At 41.5% G+C, this 13,997-nt stretch overlaps 1 long non-coding RNA gene across 2 annotated transcripts in view; it reads left to right on the forward strand.

Moving 5' to 3' along the window:
* LOC114556650 (uncharacterized) overlaps window positions 1-12,349 on the forward strand; it is a 45,229-nt gene extending 32,880 nt beyond the window's left edge. For both annotated transcript variants that reach the window (XR_003692723.1, XR_003692720.1), the window contains exon 3: window positions 10,967-12,349. This is a non-coding gene — a long non-coding RNA (uncharacterized LOC114556650). The remainder of the gene's footprint in view (window positions 1-10,966) is intronic.
* Window positions 12,350-13,997: the final 1,648 nt, after the last annotated feature.

Genomic DNA, 13,997 nt, shown 5'->3' on the forward strand with positions numbered 1-13,997 from the left:
CTGAGGTTAACTGAAAACAAATATCCACACAAGAACAAAAATTCAACTCATTCCACTCATTGGGGCTTAGATCTGCCCTGCTCAAGAATTTATTTACTCTACAAACCCTGTGTGTATGCTGGTTGGCCAACAACCTACACCCAAATTTTGTCTGCATTCGCTTTGAGAGGAAACAAGCTTTCCAATAAGGTATAAAATGACATACTTTAGTCATTTTAAACCATTTCAAAAACCGATACCGATATTTACGGATATTGAATTTTAAAGCCAATATCGGCCGATAATATCGAGCATACAGTGGGGGAAATAAGTATTTGACCCCTTGCTGATTTTGCAGGTTTGCCCACTTACAAAGAATGCAAAAATCTACAATTGTAATCATATGTACATTCTAACAGTGAAAGACAGAATCCCAAAGAAAATTCCAAAAAATCACATCATATGAATTTATTAAAATTGATAACCATCTGATGAGGAAAAACAAGTATTTGACCCCCTGGACAAACCGCAAGTATTCTGGCTCCTACAAGCCAGTTAGTCTTTCTTTAAGACACAGCCCCAATCCGAACCAATTATCTACATCAAATACACCTGCCTCACCTCGTTACCTGTATAAAAGACACCTGTCAACACCCAAACAACCAGCATCCAACATCACCACCATGGGCAAGACCAAAGAGCTTTCTCACGGACATCAGGGACAAGATTGTTGATCTGCACAAGGCTGGGATGGGCTACAAGAGAATCGGAAAGCAACTTGGAGAAAAAAGATCAACTGTCGGTGCAGTTATCAGGAAATGGAAGAAGCACCACACCACCGCCAACCTCCCTCGGTCTGGGCCTCCACACAAGATCTTGCCTCGTGGGGTGTCCCTGATCATGCGAACGGTGAGGAATCATCCCAAAACCACAAGGGGGGAACTGATGAATCAACTGAAGGCAGCTGGGACCACAGTTACAAAAGAAACGGTTGGTAACACACTACGCCGTCATGGATTGAATCCTGCAGCGCACGCAAGGTCCCCCTGCTCAAGAAGAAACATGTACAGGCCCGCATGAAGTTCGCCATTCACCACCTGGACGACTCAGAAGAGGCCTGGAAGAAGGTGATGTGGTCAGATGAGACCAAAATAGAACTTTTTGGCCTCAACTCAACTCGTCGTGTTTGGAGGGCAAAGAACACCGAGTACAACCCAAAGAACACCATCCCCACCGTCAAGCATGGTGGTGGCAACATCATGCTTTGGGGGTGCTTTTCAGCCAAGGGGACGGGACAACTCCATCGTATTGAGGGGAGGATGGACAGGGCCATGTATCGTGGAATTCTGGACCGACATCTCCTTCCCTCAGTGAGAGAGCTGAAGATGGGTCGAGGATGGGTGTTTCAGCACGACAACGACCCTAAGCACACCGCCAAAGCAACAAAAGAGTGGCGGAAGAAGAAGCACATCAAGGTTCTGGAGTGGCCTAGCCAGTCTCCAGACCTGAATCCGATTGAAAATCTTTGGAGGGAGCTTAAAATTCGAGTTGCCAGGCGACAACCTCGGAACCTGAATGATTTGGAGGCTGTCTGCAGGGAGGAGTGGGCCAACATCCCTGCCGAAATGTGCACAAACCTTGTCACCAACTATAAAAACCGTTTGACATCTGTGCTGGCCAATAATGGCTTTTCTACAAAATATTAACATGCTGTTTGTCCAGGGGGTCAAATACTTGTTTTTCCTCATCAGATGGTTATCAATTTTAATAAATTCATATGATGTGATTTTCTGGAATTTTCTTTGGGATTCTGTCTTTCACTGTTAGAATGTACATATGATTACAATTGTAGATTTTTGCATTCTTTGTAAGTGGGCAAACCTGCAAAATCAGCAAGGGGTCAAATACTTATTTCCCCCACTGTAGTTATTTGTCTAAATATGTGTTTCTGCCCCAAGGGACAGGCGTCTGGAACTGGGCTATTATTTGAAGTGTTACGGTAGACCTGCAACCTTTCTGAGAGTCCACTAATCAGCATAATTCAACACAGCGTAAACTTTGACATATTTTGATGTTTTTTACATTTTTGGGAAGTTACATTTTTCATTTTCTGCACGACTAACATAAATGACTGATGGATTGTTTTGGCGAAAGATCTACATGTATGCAATGTTTGTTCTTTGGTGACTAGCGTGACTTGAAATGTATTGAGTTACAATTACTAAATCTCAACATGCTTGATTAGCCTAAATGTAGAGTTACTACAAGTTACTAAAAATTGTACAATAAGTAATTACATAACTCAATAGGCCTACATAGTTACTTTGTGCCTCTGCCATGCAGGACCCATATATGTGTTCCCAGATTAAACCCATGCCCACATGGCCCATAAAAATTCTATGCAGGACCCATATATGCGTTCCCAGTTCAAACCCATGGCCACTTGGCCCATAAAAATGCCATGCAGGACCCATATATGTGTTCCCTGATCAAACCCATGCCCACATGGCCCATAAAAATTCTATGCAGGACCCATATATGCGTTCCCAGTTCAAACCCATGGCCACTTGGCGCATAAAAATGACATGCAGGACCCATATATGTGTTCCCAGTTCAAACCCATGCCCACTTGGACCATAAATATGCCATGCAGGACCCATACTGTATATGTGTTCCCTGATTAAACCCATGCCCACTCGGCCCATAAAACGTCTATGCAGGATTCATATATGCATTCCCAGTTCAAACCCATGCCCACTCGGCCCAGAAATGTGCCATTCAAGACCCATATATGTGTTCCCAGATCAAACCCATGCCCACTCGGCCCATAAAACTTCTATGCAGGATCCATATATGCATTCCCAGTTCAAACCCATGCCCACTCGGTCCATAAATGTGCCATACAAGACCCATATATGTGTTCCCAGTTCAAACCTATGCCCACTCGGCCCATAAAACTTCTATGCAGGACCCATATATGTTTTCCCAGTTCAAACCCATGCCCACTTGGACCATAAATATGCCATTCAAGACCCATATATGTGTTCCCTGATCAAACCCATGCCCACTTGGCCCATAAATATGCTATGCAGGACCCATATATGTGTTCTCAGTTCAAACCCATGCCCACTTGGCCCATAAATATGCTATGAAGGACCCATATATGTGTTCTCAGTTCAAACCCATGCCCACATGGCCCATAAATATGCTATGCAGGACCCATATATGTGTTCTCAGATCAAACCCATGCCCACTTGGTCCATAAATATGCTATGCAGGACCCATATATGTGTTCTCAGTTCAAACCCATGCCCAATTGGCCCATGCCTGTCCCTTATGGGGCCCATGTAATCAGGTCATATGGGCTTCCTATGTGGGACTCATACTACAAAACCTACATAGGACCCGCTGATTTCACCCAGCCAAAGCCCATGCCCACACAGTAACCATGGAACCCGTACTTAACCTATCTGGGCCCCACATGTCATTGCTGGCTGGGATAGAACGTAATAGCGTTATAGAACATAAAAAAATAACGTCACAGTTACTTTGCTGAGTAACTAATTACTTTTACAATGTGGTAACTGAATTACTAAATCAATTACTTTTTGGGAGAAGTAATTTGTAACTGTAACTAATTACATATTTTAAAGTAAAATGACCAACACTGGTCAAAGTACACATGGTAGCCAATGACAAGCTGTAAGTGTAGTCTTCAGTAATTACATATTTTAGTATTTACGGTTCCAATAACTATGTGTAATCTGAAAGGGGTTGCTCAGAGTGCTAAAGCCACAAAGAATTTTCACTGACTCTGAAATTCCTCTTAGCTATACGGAGCATTTTAGTGTCTTTCAGCTTGTTGTTTTGGTTTTCCTGCAACTTTACTGTTTTGGTTAGGTTTCAGCTCTCGAACCACCTTCTTTTTCAGCTGCAGCAGTTAAACTCAAAGTATACTGACACAGTCAGCAAAGAACAGGTGAATATAGCAGATAATTTAGCTACATAAAGCTATGATGCGTACATTTTGTTTTATGGAAGATATTTGACATATCACAGTAGAAAAAGCTCAGGCGTGAATAATAAAATGATTGATGGATGAATTTCATTTAGCTGCTTCAGTTTCATGGGCCTGGTATTGTTGGCTCACTGTCACACTGTCATTGACTTGAACAGTTGAATAGAACAGAGCCATTGTTCTATGTATGTTAAATGTTTGTTCTGCTGCCCCCAAGTGACCAAAAAAATCTATTTGTACTGCCATACTTATTTAGAATGCACTATTCATTGTGTTTAGTTCTGAATTACATTTTGACAGAACTTAAACATCTTTATCAACATTATAGTAGTGCCTGTAATGCTTCAAAGTCCACTTTAAATACATCTGAACTTTTGCATTTTAGGGTTGTTATAGACTGGATACTGAATATCTCAGTCAACAGCAGTAGTTATAGGGCAGGAGTGGTTTCAGAAGTTTTCAAATATGATTTAATACTCACATTAGTACACTCTAATTTAAAAATGAAGTAATCTAATTGTATTCACTTGTGGTGAACGCAAGCAATTAAACAGAAGGTCTGGAATGTTGCATGTGTCCTTCACTCAAAGGATATAAAAGCAAAATCAACCTATCACCTATCCTTTACTGTACAGTATGTACTGAAAGAAATGTGCGAATGATTAGTTAGGCTGGCAGTTTGGCACCCCTGACATCACCCTTAAAATATTTGTTGAAATAGTGAGTATTATTTGTTTCATAATTAACATATGATGAATGTCTTGCTCTGTAATGATAATTCAGTCAGCTGTCTACAAACCATTTTGGGAAAGGGACACAGCTACACGCTAATTTGGTTTATTTGTTTACTTGTTTGTGTGTGTCTGTGCAACACCACTGTGCTTTATGCAAGACACTTAATAAGAGATGGCTTTTTTATTGCAGAAAGATTTTTGTTCACTGAAACTGAAACAAACATTTGATCAAAACCATAAAAGAATGATGAAAGGATTACTTTTAATGAAACAGGTTGTACTGTAGAATCATAAAATCACAGTGCCTGCTCTCCATTTACCAAATAGTTTGAAGTGTGGGTGCCCTGCATATCATCTGAGAAGCTATAGGCAAACAGAGCCGGCAGCCTGGGGAAACAAGGTAAAGAGTAAAAAAGATCAGTTTCATCTTCTCATTTGGAATTCCTGAAATCTGATTTCTTCCACGTCCCTTTTATTATGCCTCTCTCATCTTCAGCACTCCTTTACTTTTATCTCTCCTCAGATCCACTTCTCTGCCTAAAACTATGTCACAGAATAGGAGAAAAGGTCTAGGAAAGGACACAATATGGTCAAAAGAAGATGGGAAACATAAGAGGGTAATTAGTTCCCAGATGGCACTCCCTAACTAATAGTCAAAATTATCAGTAATGGGGAAAGTTTGGGATCAGAGCAGAAAGCGGTGAAATCTCACCATGACAGCTAGCTTGTTACGGAGAACAGCTTCTGATTAGGGCAGAATTGGTTGTAACGAACCAGCACACAGCCATCTTTAAGCAATCATGTGTCAGGGGTTAAGACGTACCAATGGTGTCGATTACATCAATCTCTCCACTCTCTCTTACTCTGTCCCACACACTTGGTTCTTAGTATTCTTATTTCGCAGAATTCTTTGGCATGGTGGTGCTATACATTTTTTTTAAAATGTAGTACCAAAATATTTCATATTTTGTATGCTAAACTGTCATGACAATACACTGTATGTCCAACACCCTATTTTGGAAGTAGAATGAATGAAGGTTTTCTGGGACATTTGTGCTGTTTTTTTTCATTTCTCAAGGAAAGCCTAGACGTTCTACTTTTCTGACTATAGTCAGTTCCCCCCTATTTACAAAGAAAACAATTTTTTTCCTTTACCTACCTCAACTTACACCTGGCCATAGCCTGATAGTTTTGACTTTAATTGTCATGCAAGTTTTGAGATACTTGAGACCCCAATGCAATGGGGCTGCATGGCATTTTGATTGTGTTTCTCCCCCGTCGCTCTGGGTGATCTCACAGATAATATCAAGGAGGCGAGACATTTTTCATTGAAAGACATGTTGATTTTCAATTTTTTAAATGTAACTTGCAATGAGGTAAGCACCACCAATACAACTCCATTCACCAACATTGCAGTTGGGTGAAGGCAAAATCTCAGAGACACATATTTCCAAACCCTCACCATGACCCTTTAATATTTCACCCAATTTTGAAAGATAAAGAGAGAGAAGTTAAGGGGTACAGGGATTCAGGGAAGTAGTGGATTTATTCAGATATATTCAGACAGTCACAAACTTTTTTCCCTCAGTGTAGTTTTCAAAGTTGAATTACATCATTTATTTCTGCCCTGACTCTACTTTGCTTCACCTGGCAGGTCAATAGGGATTGATTTTGACTGTATAATCCATGCATTATTGAAATGGCGATATCCACTTGGGACTCGTGGCGTTCATAGGATTTCACTGTGTGGGCTGCTACACCTGGCAGAGGGCCAGCGCTCAGAGACCTCAGACAGATCCCACACATACACAGGTCAAACACAGATATTTGACACCTCTCTCTCCTCTGGCTTCTCTTCTGAAACATACCTCATCAGAATACAATGAACCTGCTACCTTGAGGTCGTGTTTACACTAATGCACACCAAGAGCATGCTTACACACACAGTGTGTGTACAGTAATAAACCAAGCTCTAGAATAAAATGACTATGCAATATTATTTCAGGTATGGAAACTTTAATAATTGACTAAATATTATTTATAGCCTATCAGTGTTGGGAAAGTTCACTTTCTACATGAACTAGTTCAGTTCATAGTTCATACTTCAACATTTTGAACTAAGTTCACAGTTCCAAAAATGAACTAGTTCATAGTTCTTTTTTTCCATATGTTGCTGCGAGCTATTATTTTTCAAAATTGAAAGGCTAGCCGGTTGCTTCAGTTCAATGTGCCATTTCAGGTTTGTTGTGGATGTGACTGAAGTGCGGATTTTCTTTTTGAAAGGCAGCGGGAAACGTTTACACAGAAATGTACGATTTTTCCCATCCTCACGGACCTTGTCATAAAACTCGTTTAAATGATCATACGACGCCTCCTTGCCGCTTTGTCGCCTCCATGCTGCTTTTTTTTTTGATGACGCATGCGGCGGTGCGATACTGGTGGCTGGTGTTACCAGATTGGGTATTTTTTCCGTTACATATTAAGGCCTGTTTACAGTGTGTTTTAGCCGGGTTTTTGCCTGGAAGGCTCTATAGAAATCTGGCACCTTATAGAACGAAGTTAAACTGAGAACGTGCTGTTCACAGACACCAGAATGAACAAGTTCACAGTAACGTTCATCAGGCAGTAATACAGTACGTTCAGTTCACGTTGTCCCAAAGTTCATGAACTATCGTTCAATGAACAGGCACAACACTGTGTAGCCCATACTTTGAGTCATGTAACTATTTCAGTAGCATATGTTGAATGTGACCACATGTTGAGTATTCACATCTAAAAATCAACTTAAAATCCACTGCATTAACACGTGTTTAGTAGATTGAAGATGACAGCTAGCAGGCAGCTGGCATTGCATGAGGTATTTTACTTTCTAGCCAAACGAGACAAAGTTTTGCTGTTTTGCACTGTATTATATTTAATTCTCCTAAGACGTCACTGTTGAATGTTTGTTCCAATTAACAAAGTCTCTCATCTCCTCTGTAAATTAGTTGTTTGTGTCAAATACAGGACTCTATGACTCAGGGACAGGAGGGATTTGGCCTGTGCAAGAGAGTTGTATCAAAGCAGAACAGCCCTATGGATGTTGTTGCAATTCCCAATGATTGCCAATTTAAGCCGATCAGTCTCACGTGTATTTAATGCCCCTTTAAATGTTTATTTCAAAAGCTTGTTGCTTTCTTTTTCCCATTAATATTTATACCTTTGGGGTGTTGTGTTTACACTTTTGTCTGTGCTTTGTCTACATAGTGAAACCAAGTAAGGATCCCTGGCGTAAGGGTTCAACCAACCATTCTAAGTTACACCAATTTCAGGTTTCTCCTTACTGCCGAGACTCGGTCATACCCTCCATGAATATTATACATAATTATTCTGCATCCAGAATGTATCTTCCATTATCCATATTTATAATTTTCTCTTTTTTGTCTGGTGAAATGCAAAAGCATATTGCCTACATGGCTACTTTCCCTTGTGGTTCATTCAACATTTCTCTTCCCATATGTTTCTTTATCAAGAGATCACTGGTACAAGGGAAATGAACTGCATTCAATTCCTTAAGTCCTATTAATGTTAATGTTCTGCAGGGAAACAGCTGGTCCGGTCCTCAGTACTTCGGCGCCGTATTTGTAAGCCATCTTGCATCCGTGTGTGTGTTGCTGAATAGTTTTATTGAAAAAAACTATGCCAAATGTAAACAGCAGCCATTTCAGATGAATGCACACCATAGAACTGTGAATGTACAGTATGTCTGACCATCTTACACTTTCGTGATTGACCGTTGAAGCATTTATATGGCAATTGGATGTTCTGATTCCTTTCTACCAGTTGCCCTCTTTTCTACATTTTGCTCCTCTCAGTGGCAGCTAAGATTGATAATCAGCATTTATCTGGTGAACGTGGGCTCTATGGGACACACATTCATGCACAGTTGTACATGTGCCCACCCAGACACACACACACACACACACACACACACACACACACACACACAGACACACACTGCCAGTTTGGCAGTTTGCCATATAGGCTAATTGTGTGGCATCTGACAAGGTCTCAAACCATTGAGTTTTAATCATGATGAAATGATGTTTGCCCCAGCAAGTGGAGGTAAAGCTGCTTTCCTCTACAGACCATCTAGAGTGCTGATTCAACAGACCCGGATGCATGGTTAATTGGGGGATAGACTGTGGCTGTTTATAATAAAGGGTTATTTGAATTTGAGCTGTATCGCCACTGATTTGGAGGTCAGCGGGTGGCTGTCTCTCAATTTATCCATGCAATTAATGGTGTACCTTTGCATGAGTTGTGTTAACTTTCCTGCTCACATTTGGTTTGTAATGCAATTTACTATAATGGAGAGAAAAATTACTGCAAAGCTAATTGGTTTTCCACATGAGCAGCTGGATGAGCTTGAAAACTTCATCGCTGGAAACATGACAATGATCTGGGGGTATTTCACAAAGCAAGCTTAGGCACTAAGCCTTGACGTATTTTGGTAAATTCATATTATTTTGGTTTCATGAATGACACAGAATACTGCCTTTTCTGTATTTTATAAAATTATTTTTTATTACTTTTGAAATGTTGTTTTCTATTGCAATATATATAACCTCAAAACAAAGCCACAGTTCAGTTTAATGAAACCAGTCCAACATTGTTCATAAAATACCCTTCTGGTCTGCAGCTATTCTCAATAATAATATTCTCTCATAATTCCTCTGGTCCTGACAAACAACACATTCTTTCCATCCTGCACGTTGATTCACCCGCTCAGTATATTGTGAAGGCTGTTTTCAGCACTGATGACAATGGAGTGAACTCAGCAGACAGGTGACATTCCTTCTGGAGAGAGAGAGAGAGAGAGAGAGAGAGAGAGAGAGAGAAGACTGGTGGCCTTTACCGGACTCCAATTGTCTAGCCTGAACACATGAAAACCAGGTAAATGTCAGGTGTTGTTAAAGAACGTCAGAAGCTACATTTCACTCCTTTTATTCCACCTTTTTCCCTTCACCCTCTCCTTTCATCGCCTTCCCTCTCCCTGATGCTGTCTCTCCTAGATAATGTCAGTGCCTCCAGGGTGAGTAGCGCAATGTGATCCTCCCCCCTTCATCAATGCCTCCACGCCCTCTCCCTCTTTATTTCTCTCCTCATCGTCTCCTCTCCACCTTGTTTCTCTGATCTGCTCCTTCTTCCTTTCTGATAAGTCCCAATCTGTCTCTCTCTTTCTCGTCTTTTCCCGTCAGAATTTAGAGGAGGATAAAAATCCTTAAGCTCTGAATGATCTGGCTCTGCTAAAGGTCACAGTCCTAATCATCCAGGATGATTGTGAATGGAACCAGCAGCAGTCATTAGCAGCACTCTGTCTGGAGCCGAACCAAAAAAAAGATGACAAGAACATATCGTAGTTTTTGCTCCAGATCAACCGGAGAGAAGGTTAGGCAGTCTGATGAGCAGGCAAGATTTAAAAGGACAAAATTGTATTTTTAATGGCCAACAATAGCAGTATATTCTAAATATGTTTTGTACCATAGATTAAGTTAAATAGATTTTCAATATTTACTTGTTAATTGATGAAATAGAAAGTGGTGTAAAAAAAATAATTTAACACATCTTCCATAATGGGTGTAGTTTAGCATATTTGCACAGTGAGAAATGACAGGAGCAGAAAAACAGTGCTAAATCATGATGGTAAAAATCCTTGAGGGGAGAGATGTAATCAATAATGAATGTGTGGGAGACAAAAACCCAAAGGGCATTTAAAAACATCTCACTGCACAAGTAACAAGTAAAAAAAGATTATGGCGACAAGCGAAGACACAATCTGAATTATAACAGAAAGCAGCATGATAAAAAATACCATAACAACAAAGAGATACATTTCATATCAAGGGAAATAAATAATATAAAATAAATTCGCCCTAACACTGGAATAAAAAAACAGGAGATGTGTGTGTGGTGATGTATTTGAGGAAGAAAGATAAGAGTTAGAGAGTGTCCGTGAGAGTGACATAGATATACGGAATGAGCTATAAACACAGTACCTATAATGTTTTGAGAGTTTTTTTTGAGTAGTTACCTGATTGGGCAAGTACTGACACAGATTTATTCAGGAGATTGTTTCCGGCAGGAGACAATCACGAAAGCGGCACGCTGACAGCTGCAAACCACACGCTTTCTACACGGAGAACACTATCGAAGACAAAGACGCTGAAAGACTATTCTTGTTTTCCCCCAACAGAACTTTTGTTAATACACCTTTTAAACCTGAACTACAACACACCAAGGAGAAGTAAATGAGGGACGCTGGAAAGCCGAACCAGAGCGGAGGTCGTCTCGACTAGGGAGACACCAGAGTTGGCCGGCCTGGCTTCAGAACGCCAAACTAAGCAGCGGCTGAGTGAGTCAGTTCACAGCCCAAACCCTCTAATTAGGTAGGAAAGTATACACTCATCCAGACCAGTTTAGGTCTCACCCGCATGTTGCACGCAATATATACGTTATGTTTTCATGAGCAGGTCAATGTTTTTTTCTTTGTATCTTATGCTCTACTACTAGCATTTGCATGAGGACCTGATGTTATCACATAACCACAGTTTTATGCTTAGGTCATGTCATGCCAACTAAACTATTTCCATGACAAATGAGCAAACTCCAGCCATTGATGAAGACTGTAAGATGCAGTGGGGCAAAAACAGCTATGTAGTCAGTGGACCTTGAGTTAAGATGTTTTTGTCAAAGCTTAAAAAATATTTCATGAGGGAAAGAAATGCATTCAACACGTTTCGGCCTGAAGGATGCACATAGTTACTTTTGCTGAGAAACTATGCCTATAAACAGGCCTGTGTCTGTTTACGAGGGAACTCCACAGGGTACTAAGTTTGAAGTCCGACAATGTAACCTACACAGTTCCTCAGAGATTTAGATGCTTGGCATGCCTGCAACAGTACAGACCACAGACAGAAAGCATCACAGAATAAAAAAAAAAAGCCCTAACCATTTCAGAATACCCGGTAGTTCTTACCAAAACAGCACGGTACTTTGTTCAGAGCTCCTGTCAGCCCAGTGGCAGGCACTTTCACCAGTCTATCACTCAGTCAGCTTTCCAGCGTGCGTCCACTTTCTTCCTGATAGCTCTCTTTTAACTCTCTGATGCTATCTATTGCTCCAGCTAGCTATCATTCAATCAGCCCTGCAGCCTATCTTCTCCCTCCTCCACAACCTCCTCGACTCCCCCACATCTCTGTCGTGGTTTCTCTCTCTCTCTCTGTCCTGTGAATCGATGAGTTACTGCTGTGCTGAATGTCAGGCTGTCTGACCGAAGACACATTGGCTGCCCGGACGCCAGGGGACAAGCGCTGACTTCATGTCTCCACCTACATTAGCATGATGGTTGTAGCAGTGAGTGTGTGTATCGGTTTCTCTGCATGCGTGTATCTGATGAGGAGACAATTGATTCTCACCAGTCACTTTAACTTTATTCTTTTCACTGCAATAGTGGAGCAGGGCAGGTAAAGGTCACAGGAGAGTCAGCTCAAGCTCAATGCATACACAGCACAAATATTGTGTTATCGGCCCTCATTTATCAATCTAACGTAGAAACCAGCGCAGATATGAGCGCAGAAATCATCTTACGACAGGCTTGTGATTCACGAAACGTTCGTATCACACCAATCAGAGTGTTAGAATGGTCGTACATTGATAAATGCAGCGGCTGGAAACGATCGTAATTTAAATATCACCCCAATATATTTCCGGTTTTGAGGCCTCGCCCCTGCAATTTAAGAAGTGGAACTTTTCAGAGGTGGGGATTGAAACCCTGATATCTCAGGTTCATTTGCACTAACATGTACTATTTGGTAGCCTGAAAACTGGTATTAAAGGCTGTAGAAAGAACGCGGAATGGAAAGAGATCACTGATGCGGACAACAGTGTTGCCGTAGTAAATCGGACTCCAGCTAAAGTTTATTTAATTTATACATCCTTGACATATGTATGCTATAGTCCTAATAGTAATATACAGGCTTATATTGCCATCTCATAGGCCTCCATGTAGGTGTACCTATATTTAAATAAACACACAGCGGATCAGTTCATACAGTGTCTTTTATTTTACTTGTGTTTTTTTCATGAGTCAGAGCCAGGCAACTGTGAGCTGTGAGGGAGAGCGTATGTCCTCCACCCCCCTTGCTGGACAACCACCCTGACCCTGTCTCCTGACAGCAGCGGGGCCGGAAAAACAAGCCGAAATATGTTGGTCAATGGCAGAAATAAATCGTTCACTTGTGGCCATTAACGAGAGAAATGAAAACCTGAAGAATAAATAAAAATGTTGCGCATCGTCATGTTTCCTGTATTGAATATCATTGCCAAACATAACACTATGGGCCCTATTTTAACGATCTGAAACGCAAGTATCAAACGTGAAATGCAAGTAGCTTTGTGGGCGGATCTCGGGCACTGTTGCTATTATAATGGCAGGATAAATGTCTCTTGCGCCCGACGCAAATCTAAAATGGGTTGGTCTGAAGTAGCTAGGTATGGTTTGGGCGTAACGTGCAATAAACCAAATTGTTTTCTGAAACTGCAAAATAGCACCAGGGAACGTTTGCGCCTGAACACGCCTCCTCTTTTCGCTGAACCGCCCCCGGGAGCGCAAATACTTTCCCTAATTTACCGACGTGCGTCTGTGGAGGGAAAAGTCTGCTGTGCGTCGGGTGCAAAATAGGAATGATACAGGCCCTATACCTTTTTAAAGTGAGGAATAATATCCTGTCTCCTTCATATAGCCACAGTTGGGGCTGTGCTGTACACTGCTCTCTGGGCATCGAGTCATCTTAATTGAGCGTCAGCGTCAGTTCTGGCAGGCCAAGTAGTCAAGATGCTGTTAGCGCTATTGGCCAACAACACGGCCTCATCAGCTGATCTGCTCCAGCTGAGCTGCATCAGCTGATCTGCATCAGCGCATCAGTTGGTCAACTCCCCTCGCTGCTAAATGGCTATGCTCAAACAGGGCGCCCTATTTAAAGCAGATTCTGTTTGCTCCTAACTGCTTGCTGCTCGATTCTCTGCCGCCCACCTCCTCCCCGGCTCCTCCTTGTCGTGTATAACGTGGCATTTGCTTTTATGTCATCGTTGCTGCTCTGTTCATGTGGGGGAATAGTTCAGCTCTCCCAGTCCTAAACTGTGTGAGCGTTCCCTAATGCTGCTACTGTCCTCTGACTCTCTGCTATTTCATGGTGCTCATGAAAGGTCAGAGGACTCCCTGAACA

This window comes from Perca flavescens, chromosome 1 (genome assembly GCF_004354835.1).
Source record: "Perca flavescens isolate YP-PL-M2 chromosome 1, PFLA_1.0, whole genome shotgun sequence".
In the NCBI taxonomy this organism is placed as follows: Eukaryota; Metazoa; Chordata; class Actinopteri; order Perciformes; family Percidae; genus Perca; species Perca flavescens.